Here is a 12454-nt window from a genome sequence, read left to right on the forward strand (position 1 = left end):
GAGGCAAAGGAAGCAACATTTTCTGAATTCCATGGAATGAAAGAGAATGGGTGGAAAGGTACAAGGTGAGGGGAAGGAGTAGACAGGGGCCATGTCGGCAGGCCAAGGGTGCGGCTTGTTATCCCAAGTATGGTCTTCATGCTCTGAAGGGTTCCAAGCATGGTGGTATAAGCTTTTAGAAAAATGATCAGCTTTCCTGTGGAGTATGAGCCTGAGAATAGAGAGCCAATCTTGGTGCTGGGTTCATTTAGGCAGTTTTCCAATAGAGAACCTCCTAAATCAAGGGTTGAATTGAAAAACTTTCTCTGTGAAGGACCAGAAAGTAAATATTTTCTGCTTTGTGGGCCATATGATTTTTGTGGCAACTACTCTACTCTTGCAATACAAGCAGCCAGAGGTAATCCATAAAAGCTGACTGTGGTTGTGTTCCAGTAAAACTTGATTGCCAACCCCTGGTGGTAGACAAAAGATGAAGGTAGAGCCTACAGGTACTTGAGAAAGATTGATCGGATATACTTTTTGGAGATGAGGGATGAGACTTTTGGTTTGAGCAAGTGGACAAGCTCTGATACTAGAGCCTTGTTTACTGGGATAGCTAAAGAACACATGAGAAATCTGGAGGAAAAGAACATAAATTCACTTTGTACTTACATTGTATGAGGTATCTCATTGTATGAGATACACAAGTGGAGAGAGCTAACGCCGAGAAGGAAGAGGAAGGGGGTGTTAATTTTAGGAAAGATCTATTAATCTGGAGGTAGGAAGTTAAAGGAGCTCCTGTCTCATAACTTTTATGTTATCTGAGAATTAGAAAGCAAGATCACCTCAAATAAAAAGAGAGTAGGACAAGGATAAGACAAGAGGAATCAGAAATTTGAACATAGTGGAGAAGGTTTGAGATACTGTGTAGGTGGGAGAGTCAGTTGACTAATGAAATGGTTATGGAACACTGTTTAGAACCAGTTGAGATGGGCCACCAGGAACTTACCATCTACTTGGGGTATATTTTTTTCCCATCAATGATTTGACTGTCAGGTATAGGCTCAGGGAGTCCCTTGGACAGTGAGGAGATCAAACCAGTCAATCCTAAAGGAAACCAGTCCTGAATATTCATGTGAAGGACTGATGCTAAAGCTGAAGCTCCAATACTCTGGCCACCTGATGAGAAGAGAAAACTTATTGGAAAAGATCCTGATGCTGGGAAAGATTGAAGACAAGAGAAGGGGACAGCTGAGGATGAGATGGTTGGATGGCATCACCGACTTGATGGACATGAGTTTGAGCAAGCTCCAGGAGATGGTGAAGGACAGGCAAGTCTGGTGTGTGCAGACCATGGCATCGCCAAGATTCAGACATGACTGAGTGACTGAATATAGGCTCAGGGAACAGCCAGTTTCATCCTGGATTGGGGCTTTCCAGGTAGGTGCAACCAAGGCATAAGACAGTTTGATTAGAAAGTAATGGAAATGGGGACTTCCTTGGTGGTCCAATGGCTAAGACTCCAAACTTCCAATGCAGGGCACCAGTGTTCCATCCCTGGTCAGGGAACTAGATCCCACATGCCACAAGGGAGGTTGAAGATCCTGTGGGCTGCTACAAAGACCCAGCACAACCAAATAAATATTTAAAAAGGGGGATGATGGAAATGATAGGCTGTAAAATAAAAGCATGGGGATCCCTCACCTTGCTCCTGACCTTGGGTTATAGGTGATGCTTGTTATGACCAAACAAACTGACTTTTCTAGAGAGAGTTGTGGAGGGAAGTTGCATCTTCAGCAAAAGTGAGAGTCTAGGGTTGGGAAAAGCATCTAGAGAAGAAATGGGGCAGTGTTGAAGAAATAGGGATACTTGTTGATGAGGGAGTGTGGGTGCGGATTGGCAGTGCAGGGGACAGGGTGGGAAAGGAGACTGCATTGAGCCTGCAGTAGAATATCATGGGGATGAGAGCGTGGCAAACAGCAGAAAACCAAAGACGACTTAGTGCAGACGGCACTGCGTTTGCCAAGTCTCCAGTGTCTCTTGCAGGCTGTGGAGCACTCAAGCCGCCCAGGACTCAGCTGAGATGTAGAAAATAGAAAGGGGCCACGGTAGTGCCAAGCTTGCTTCCACTAATCGCCTGCGAAGTGCTGACAGTTGTGCTTGGCGGCATGTGTGTGGTCATCTAGGAGGCGGAGGGCAAGCAGCATTGCATCACAGGGCACGGCGTCTGGGCCAGCTTGCCCAAGGTCACCCTGTGGGCGTTGGCAAAGACTAACTGGTCATCAGCACTTGTGCTATTAATTAGGATTGCTCTACTTCTTCTGGCTGAATCAGGGTCCAGATTTTTCTGGTGTCCTCTGCATTCTGTGTGCTGTCAGAGATACAGGGCCAGGGCTAGGATGAGGCAAGAGAGGAGCTTCGGGCACAAATCAGGAGGCCTTTCTTCACTCTGAGCACCAGGCACCACGCTGCATTTGCATGCCTCCTACAATTCTGAACCTCACCCTGGTTCCTAGCCCAGTAGAAACCTCATATAAATTGTTATCTATGGAAACATTCACTTTGATTTTAGATAAAGGTTTGCCATTGGCGATTCTAAGGGGAAAACTTAGTTTTGGAATAAACTCTGAGCCCTTCTTAGAAAAAAAAAAAAAAGCCTGCGCAAAGAAGCAAACTTTGGACAACTTGGCTATGTGACGCTCTGCATTACTATATTTTCTGTGAATTTTTTTTGATCTCAAGAAAAGCCCTTTCTTGCAGATTCATGCTAGAGATACAATATTGATAAACCCCATGACATTCTGACTGATGGTAGGTACCTCAAAAGACTTTAATAAGAAAAACATCATTCTTTAAGGAGCATTTGGAATTTATCATAAGGAATTAATTTATAAGTCTGCTGCCTTCATTGGAGAATATTTCCTCTGCTCTGGCCTGAGACAAAGATATGTTTGCTCTCTTCAATGACAAGGAAACATGGGTACTCAAGTCCTAAAGTCAGTTTTCCTATCCTCAGAGACCAGAGTCCTGTGACACAATGTCTTGATTGTGAAAAACATGTGTTCTATATTATGCAATAGAATTAGCATTTCTTAAATGATGGGCAGAAAAACAGCCACCCCACCAAGCCTACGGGATCTTTTTCCACTGCCTTTCCAAAGCACGCTGTTCATCCCCACTGCAAGCACTTCTAGGAGAGTCAAGTGGGCAAGTTGATGCCTATGAGTCTCCTTTGGGCTCTAGAATTCTGAGATTTTGTCATCTTGTGTTTGGCCTTCATTCATACATGGGTTTCTTATTTCTTTTCCTCTCTTTATTTCCAGGTGGTCTGATTGTCTATGTTACAAAAGCAAATTATTTAACAGAATTTTACGTTATTTGCTTTGTTGACAAGTACACAGTGAAGTGGAAAAGATGATTCACTTCTCCCTGGATTCATGAGAAATTTTAACAAATTGAGAAAATGGGCATTTAATGTTATTTTTAACAATGTTCTATTAATCAGAAATGAGAAGGCATCATGACTTAAATAGAAGCCAACCAAGACTATGATCCCTGGGGCTCTTTTCAAGCAACAGCCCTACAAGGAACGTGCTCAGATGGGCCATTAGAAGGAAGGAGTCACTCAACATTTGCTAAAACCAAACAAAATGAAGATGTTTTTCGTATTTTCCAATATGGCGATAGTGGTAAAGGACCCCCCTGCTGATGCAAGAGTCTTAAGAGACACGGTTCAGTCTCTGAGTCGGGAAGATCCCCCAGAGAAGGGCACAGCATCCCTCTCCAGTATTCTTGCCTGGGGAATTCCATGGACAGAGGAGCATGGTGGGTGATGGTCCATGGGGTTGCAAAGAGTGGATCACGACTCAAGTGACTCAGCACAAGGTCATGTTTGGAATATGGGGTGTTTTCACTGGATCTGACTTTCTCAGGTTCATTATATCCTGTCTTCAAAGGCGCTACTTTTGGGGAACTTCACTGACTGGTTCATTGCTCTTGAACACAGCAGACACACAAAATGTATTTCTTAGGTCTGGCCCACTAATTCATACATCAAGAAAATAAGTCATTAATGATGATTTATTGACAGCCTTATCAACCACCGTTGGTGATCCTTGCTGTACAATGAGATGAAACGTAAAGCATCTTATTCATGGACATTCAACTACAGACCGAACTCACCATCCAAAGAGCTATTGCTCTCACCTTCTCCTATTTGAAAAGATCTTTAAGTTTTTTCAAAGTACTTTTGCACCTATGATCTCACTGGGAACTCAAGATCCTGATGAGACCTTTAGAGGCAAGTGTTATTATTCCCATTTTAGAGAAGCTTGTGGGAGGTTACTCCGCACCTCATTGTGTTACTGTGATTGGTCACAGAACATGGTGCTGGCTCTCTGTTGCTTTCTTAGGCTGGGTATCATTGTGTGTGTGTGTGCTTAGTCACTCAGGTGTGTCCAGCTCTTTGCGACCCCATGAACTGGAGCCCACCAGGCTCCTCAGTCCAAGGGGATTTGCCAGGCAAGAGTACTGGAGTGAGTTGCTATGCCACCTGCCTTTTATTTCCGTGTCCATTTTAGCTGTTCCAGTCAAGACAGGTGCTAAGATTGGCAAAAGAGACAGTGAGGCGTAAAGACGTAAAATTAGAAAAATAAACCAAGAAAACAGAAGAGATAGACTAGCAATATATTTATTTTTATAATTGCTTTTTTGGGCAATTATTAAGTGAAGATATCTGGAAGCAGAAGTATCTGAGGAAGGAGTAAAAATAGCATTTGATTGACTTAGAACGATGCTTTTTCATAAGTAAGCAGAGCAGTACAGAACAAGGGAGGCAATCAGCAGGGGAGTTAGGAGTTCGGAATGAGAATGTGTTGTATACAAAATGAGAAGCGGGGAAATATCTTACCTAAATAGTTTACAAATTTAGATACAGAGTAACTTGACTGAATTGCAACAAGGTGGGAACAGAGAAGGGGGAACACAAGCTCCCAACTTCTGGGGGGAAAGTATCTTTTACATCTGTGCCAAGGAGGCAGACACCCTAAGCCCCAAGAAGAACCTCACATCCTGTCTCTTGTGGGACTCAAAATAAAATCATTATAAAACAAAAACCTATGTATATATGGAACTAAAATAGCTTCTCCTTAGATATGCTGATTGCAAAATAGTGGTGACGTTCATCAAAGCCTTACCTCTCTCCCTTCCTCTCTTTATTTTAGTAGTCTTGTTTCCCTGGTGCCCTAAACACGTGACAGAATTCAGCACTGGACAGAATTATTGAATCATCTGTAGAAATTGTAAAAGTAACAAGGATATCTGGTCTATATTTGCTAGTGTATAAATTATTTTTTTCCTGCCAAAAACTGTAAAAAAATTACCTTGGCAACCAACACTTACTTAGTATAAATGGAAGGCTGAATCAAAGATATAAAATAACGGATCATTTAACCACCTAAATAAATAGGAGAGATAATATATTCTGTCTTTTCTCCTCCAGGAGAAAATAATAAATTCTACCCATGCGGTATGATTATTACAACACTGAAAACAACAAAAGACAATTGCATAAGTTCTAATGCCATGTTCATGGATACAGTTAAACACCTGATTTTCAATATGCATGGCATGGGATGATAGATAGTGAAACCTTTCCCCAGAACAAGTATTTTAAAATAGGATGCATCAAACATAGGCCCATTCTGTGTATTAACTAATCAAACATTTGGGCTGAGACAGAATAAATATTGCAAATTTTTCATCTAGGCTAAAAATAAAATCTATCACTACTATAACCAAATACTAGAATGTGGTCTAACTTGGCCTCCCTTTCTTTTTTAAAGTCTCTCTATATCAGTGTTTAGTGTCTTCTGGAAGCCACCCAAGTCACAGTCACTGGCGTGCTGGTTAAAATGCAGGACCCAGAGCCCCTTCACAGACTCAGCGTACATGGTCTGGGGCTGGGGATGGGGGCGGGAAGAGTCCAGATTCAAATTTTCAAATCTCTTGGGGTGCCTTAAACATATTCCAGATTAAGATCTGCTGAACTAATGTTTTACTATCATGGTTTTTTAAATTTAAGCCCTTCCTTGGCCTTGGGATGGCTCATTCCAAGGTGAGTTCAGAGATGAAAGATTTAGTAGCCACGAATTTGCAGAAGAAAGGTAAACAGGAAGCTAGACTCTGTTCTGGAGATCAAATGAACCCACAGAGGCTGGGAGGAAACAGGGAATTAAGCCAGTTGTTAACTGAGGCTCCTCCTCCTTCCCCCTGGAAACATACTTGGAAGAACAACTGAAGAGGAAAGATGGAAAGCAATCTTCAGGATTTCATATGAGTTGGTGATGAAACATCCAATTTTATTCCAGCTGCCTGGTGAGGGTAGATTCTTCTTCATAGAGGGGAAAGCTCAGAGGTAAACCAAAGCCGTGACCCTCCATAGGAATCCACTCAGACTCACCCAGAGAATGATGTATTCTTTGACCTTATCACTGACACGACTGTAACCCAGGATCATACATTTCCCCCCTTAGGTCATTATTTTAATCTTCGTTTGTCCCTAAACCTTAGGTTTTCTAGATCCAACCTCCTCCTGCCCATCATGTATATTATGAGCAATAAATTAAAACGGCAACTTGGTTAGACGTGCTAATCTGTGACTAAATATTTAACAAGGAGGCAGAAAAATTTACATTTTGATCTTCAAACACTGGAAAATAAATGCCCTCAATTGTGAGCTTTCCAAATTGGCAAGACTGCAAGGGCAAAACAAAATTTCCATCCATTTGACTGACCCCTTGAGAGGTGAGCTATTATTAGCAAGCAAGAACTTGACAGAATCTATCTGGAAAATATCGGACAAAAAGTGATTGAAACGAAAAGTATGTATTTTCAGCTGGTCGGTGGAGCCATGTCTGAATGAGACAGATGATAAAATATTACATATACATATATAATATTTATGCCTACACATCATGCGCACAATATATCATATAAGTCTATATATTGAATGATTCATTTTAATTCAGCAGATATTTGTTGAATGGCTGTTGAGTTGGACACTAAGCAGTGCTAGATTTGGGGAACACAAACAATGAGATCTATATTCTCTTACCTCCAGGAACTCACAAGTTGGAAATGTGAGAGAAGGATCACTGATTTCTACAACTTCATGCAACCTGACAAAGGTGATATTAGCCACTCACAGAAAAGAAGCCTTCCTTGAAAAGATGTTTAACTCTTCAGGAGTTCAGCAGACATAGGAGGTGGGGAGTGTCCTTCTGGTAGAAGAAACAGAATTTACAGGTGAGGAGCGCATGGCTGGGATGCAGGGATTGGGAATGGGTTGGGTAAGGGACAGTAGTGCTTATGGTTTGAATGATAAGTTTATGTACATATTGACTTTTTCAGCAAACTTTCAACAGTGTTGAAGGAGATAAGTGCTGGGTATAGAGGCAGAGGAGACATGGCTTGCCCCGTCATGGCTCATGTGATAGGAAGAGAGTGGTGGAATACAGGATGGTGACTGCGAACCAGACAGAAACCACCAGTCCTGTTTGATTCTGGATGGATTTTTTTTTTTTTTTTGGTGTTCCAATGATACCTTTCTAGGTAATAGCTGCCATTTCATCGAGCACCTCTCAAATGCTATGCTGAGTCGCTAGCTATCAATATGTTACTGCTGATCATACAAAATCCCTGCATGAAGGGTAGTTTTTTTATGTACAGATAGAGAAACTCTGGGTGCCTAAGATTGCATTGCTTGTAATCCATGAAGCTTGGATTTGTACAGACATTTATCTCACTGACCTGGTAATTATAAATGCTGAAGAACAACTGAATTCAAGTACTTCCCCATGCTACAGCCTGCCAAATATACCATCTCAAAATGACTTGGGACCACTCTGGCCTCTGAGGCTGCGGGACAGCTCTGCAGAATCCTAGCAGGTGATTTATGTCTGTCTGCTCTTCCAAAAGACCAGCGCTTATTGCCTTGCTGGGCAAAGCTGCAGCAACTCCCTGCCCCACCCATCTGTATCCCCCCAAAGCAAAGATTTCCAATTACTGCTCTGCAGAAAATGTCAAAAGCATTACTCAACTATTCATTATCCCAGGTTTTGTAATTTTTCATATGTTTTTACTCTTATCTGCTAGTACTTGAAAAAGACCAGCTTTTTCCTCTTAAGGGAGCTTAATTTGCAGAGCTATGCAGTCTCCCTATTATGTTCTTATCACCCTCTCCCTGTGGTAGGCAGAATGACAAGGATGACAAAAAAAGAACCAAAAAATATTTGAAGGCCTTCCTGAAAATCCACGAGAATGAGGAATCGGAAAAGCCAGAGGCTTCTGTTCCTGGAGTGACCTGGAACAAGGCTGAGGGCGGCTGGCATTAACCGTCACAGTTCACTCAACAGGGGCTCTTGGCCCTTCTCAACATGACCACCACCCCAGAGCCACGGGACTTTGAGGATTTCTTTGAGTGGTTTAACTGGGGGATGAAGCAGCTCTGAGGTGCCAAGAGGTTCCTCTGAAATTCTTGAAATTCTTATTACGAGTGTTAAATTAACTTTGGTATCCCAAAGACCAGAGGCCAAGGGTGGCTTGGGGTGGCTTATTCCTTCCCCCCACCTCCCGTCTCCTTTGGCCTCTCTGCCCCATTTCTGTATTATACAGCGCTCGGCATTTTTCTCAGTGCCGTGTAAAGTGCTGTGCAAAGGCCACTTCCAGTCCCCTAGCTCCCGCTCTTCCACCTAGATGGCGCCCCAAGCCCCGCCATCTGGAAATTCTGAGCTGCCATCTCGCTCCATCCTTTCCTCCCTAGGATACCCAGATTTCCGAAGCCAGCGCCCGGGGGGCTCCGAATTCACCCGCGGGGACTCTCTGCCCGCGGGAGTCCGGGGCTCGGGGGAATCCCCGCCCACCTGGTCATTCCTGCAGGGGAATCCCCGCCCCCCGTCCCTGTCACTCCAGGAAGGGAGTTCCCGCCCCTCGAATCTACCAGAGGGAGGGAATCCCCGCCCATACAGGAGGCTCGGCAGAGCCCCAGCGCCGCGCAGCTGGGAGAGCCGGGCTGGGAGCGGGCTCGGCGCCGGTGCGTGCGGCCCCGGGCAGCGGGACGCGGGAGGGGGCTGCGGCGGGGAGCCGCCGGGCTGGGGACGCCCGGGACTGCGCCTCCCGTAGTTGCGGGCGAGCCGCGCGGCGCGGCGGTGGCACCGGCGGTGGCAGCGGCGGCGGCAGCGGCGTGGGGACCCACCGGGCGGCGCCTGGGTCCGGACGCGCGAGGAGCAGCCTCCGCCGAGCCGCGTGCAGGTGAGGCGACCGTCCCGCTGCGGCTGGGACTTGGGGCTTCGGGTGGGTGGGGGCGGGGGGGTGAGGCTTGGCACCCCCGAAACCTCGTGCGCCCAGGAAAGTTTAGTGACAAATCCAGGTGCCGGAATCCCAGCCCCAGGGAGACGGTGAGTAGGGGCGCGGAACCCCGGTCCCACACTGGGCGGTGCAAACTCCGGGTTCATCCGGCCAGGGGCAGGGAGGACGCGGCCGCGGGAAGAGGGCCCGACGGAACGGTCTGGGGACAGCGGGGACAACCCGAGACGCACTGCCGGCCACATTCAGGACAGGGCCTGAAGCCCCTGTCCGGGCGCGCGCCCAGGATCCCCATCCCCCGGCCATCGCCAGGTCCCCTCCTCTCGGGCGGAGGTACTCAGGTGCTCTGGCCTCAGGTGCTGCCTTGATCCCCCGCGCCTCCTGCGCCTACTCATCTCTTGCCCCCTTCCTGCCTGGGGAAGAGACACGCGGCGCCAGGGCTGGGCGCGCGAAGAGCAAGGGCATCTTTGGGAGGTACTGGCGTCTGCCAGAGAGATGGGGAACTGCGGTTGGGAAAATCCTGCTGGGCCTTCTCTCCCGCTGAAGTCCAGGTCCTCCGCAAACCTGGCCTTCTTTCTCCTCTTTTCTTTCTCCCTCGCTCTCCGATGTGCTTTGAGGTTTTAGATCTTTGGGCTGGTTGTCTTCCTGCAGTGCCGAATTGGGTGCGGGAGGGTCTAGGGTCCCTGGCTGGAGTTTCCAGAAGCTTGTCCTCAGCAGCCCTGATCTGTGCCAAGACCTTGATAAGGGGACACTGGAGTGTGAAGAGGACAAGGTCTGGCACAGGCTGGAATGGCAGGCACGAGGGCATTCCACAGCTGCAGACGTGCCCTGGGACTGGAGGTGGAGGAGTGCTGGGGAAAGGAGCAGCCTCTTGCAGCTTGCACAGCCCCTTGCCTCTCACCATCTGAGCCACCATGGGATTCCCTGGTGGCTCAGATGGTAAAAAAAAAAAAAAAAAAAAAATCTGCCTGCAATGCGGGAGACCTGGGTTTGATCCCTGGGTCTGGAAGATCCCCTGGAGAAGGGAATGGCATCCCACTCCAGTTTTCTTGCCTGGAGAATTCCAGGGACAGAGGAGCCAGGCGAGCTACAGTCCGTGGGGTTGCAAAGAGTCAGACACGACTGAGCCTCTCACAGAGGCCAAGTGCTTTGGATGGATGTGTTTTCCATGACAAGTCATGATGGAGGTGGTTGCAGAAACTCATACTCTGGGTCTGCTTTTACAAGAGCCCCCGCTGGACCTCCCATGCTGCTGGTCCTTCCCCAGCGAGGCCTCCCCAACTCAGTCTGCTCTGAACTTGGGCTCTAGAGACCTGGTTTTCTAGCCACACTAGGCTTAGCTTTTCTGGTCTGTGACTTCTGAGTGGGGGTCGAGTAGGAACAGGCCGGCAGATGTGGTGTAAGACATCTGCTTGTGGGGTCAGAATAGAGTGTCCCAGAACATACCATTGCCTGGAAGTGGTAGTTTTAGCTTCCTCAATTCCTTCTTCCACTAGAATGGGCCCCAAACCTGCTGCTCCACTAATAACCACAGTGGGGGGAGGGGGTGGAGTGTAGAGCGAGATGTAGGAATAAGGGAGTGGCGGGTGCTGAGAAAGGAAGAATCAGAACCCTGCAAAGTACATGAAATCAAAGTGAAGTCGCTCAGTCGTGTTGGACTCTTTGCAACCCCATGGACTGTAGCCTACCAGGTTCCTCTGTCTATGGGATTTTCCAGGCAAGAATACTGGAGTGGGTTGCCATTTCCTTCTCCAGGGGATCTTCCCGACCCAGGGATTGACCCGGGTCTCCTGCATTGCGGGCAGATGCTTTACCTTCTGAGCCACCAGGAAGCCCCATGTAAAGTGCATAAATGTACTTTAATATAGTTAACATAGTTAGGGCTGCCCTGGCTCAGAGGTAAAGAATCCGCCTGCAGGGCAGGAGACGTAGGAGATGCGGCTTCGATCCCGGGTCAAGAAGATCCCCTGGAGGAGGGCATGCCAACCCACTCTAGTATTCTAGGCTGGAGAATCCCCATTGACAGAGGAGCCTGGTGGGCTGTGGTCCACGGGGTCACAAAGAGGTGGACGTGACTGAAGCGACTGACACGAACATACCTAGTTACGAAGCAACTGAATTAGCTAACATAGTTAATATGATCCTGGAGAAATCCTGAATTCTGCTTTAAATTTCTATCATTGAAATTGATTTTGCATGCACTGAAGGCAGTTTACTATTTAAGGAAACATCATAATTTCTCCATTTAGTTCAGCCATTTTTGGAGTACCTGTGGTTTGCTGTGCACGGGGGCTTGGAGGTTCCTGGGCACGTGTGTAGGTGACAGAGGTGCCCTCCTCGCTGTCAGAGCTGCAATCTGTCAGGAGATGTGAGCTATACACTGAGCACTCTATGCAAACCGGTGTCCATGTGTCATGTATAGACAGCCTATGTTTGTTGGGTGAAGGGATGATCTAATGAACGAAGTGCCTGAAGAGTGATCCTGATGGAACATTTTGGGAGGATGGTGGAGAAATAAACCATTTTTGACTGAGGGGATCTGACAGGCTTAATGGAGGAGCTATGTGCTCTAGGATGATTAGTCTGCTGTCTTGCAGAAAGAATTGGGACTGGGGAGAAGTGAGAGGGGAGGAGCTGGGTGAGCTTATGGTAATAAGATGGTGGGCAGAGTGTACTGGAGGTCTGAGTTGGTGGGTGGCAGTGGGCTTGGAAGAGAGGAAAGGCTCATCAGAGATGGGCTTGGAGTGTGGGCACCACTTAGCCTGGGAGTGAAGAAGAAACAAACGGCACCTGCAGGTGAGAGGCAGGATACACAGTTGGCTGAAGTGGAGGGGTTTAGAGTTTTAGCAGTCAGCAACCTGGAAACCTGGAGAAATCCTTTCAGACTGTTCCTTCTTGACGTCTCCCACATTTAATCAGTCTCAAAGGTCTACTGATGGCCTTTACTTGTAAAACCCATCCATGGCTCCCAGGACCCGTGGGACGAATTCCTGGTCCTCTGCCCATCTTCAAACTTCTCTCCTGCCATGTCCCCCCGACGCACACACGCTGCAGTGCTCCTGACCTGTCCCCTCAGCCTGTGTGCTGCTGTCCTTCTGGGTGGTAGTGAGAA

The 12454-nt window shown here is 47.1% G+C and overlaps 1 protein-coding gene across 4 annotated transcripts in view; it reads left to right on the top strand.

The window, feature by feature from the left end:
- Window positions 1-9068: 9068 nt before the first annotated feature.
- The window catches only part of PDZD2 (PDZ domain containing 2), a 414864-nt gene continuing 411478 nt past the window's right edge, over window positions 9069-12454 (top strand). For 3 of the 4 annotated variants that reach the window (XM_055422224.2, XM_055422225.2, XM_055422226.2), the window contains exon 1: window positions 9069-9288. The gene's annotated coding sequence lies outside the window, so the exon portion shown is untranslated. The remainder of the gene's footprint in view (window positions 9289-12454) is intronic. The other variant, XM_055422221.2, reaches the window with a different exon arrangement.

Source organism: Moschus berezovskii, chromosome 18 (genome assembly GCF_049115385.1).
Source record: "Moschus berezovskii isolate FMDL1 chromosome 18, NW_MosBer_1.0, whole genome shotgun sequence".
Taxonomy (NCBI): Eukaryota; Metazoa; Chordata; class Mammalia; order Artiodactyla; family Moschidae; genus Moschus; species Moschus berezovskii.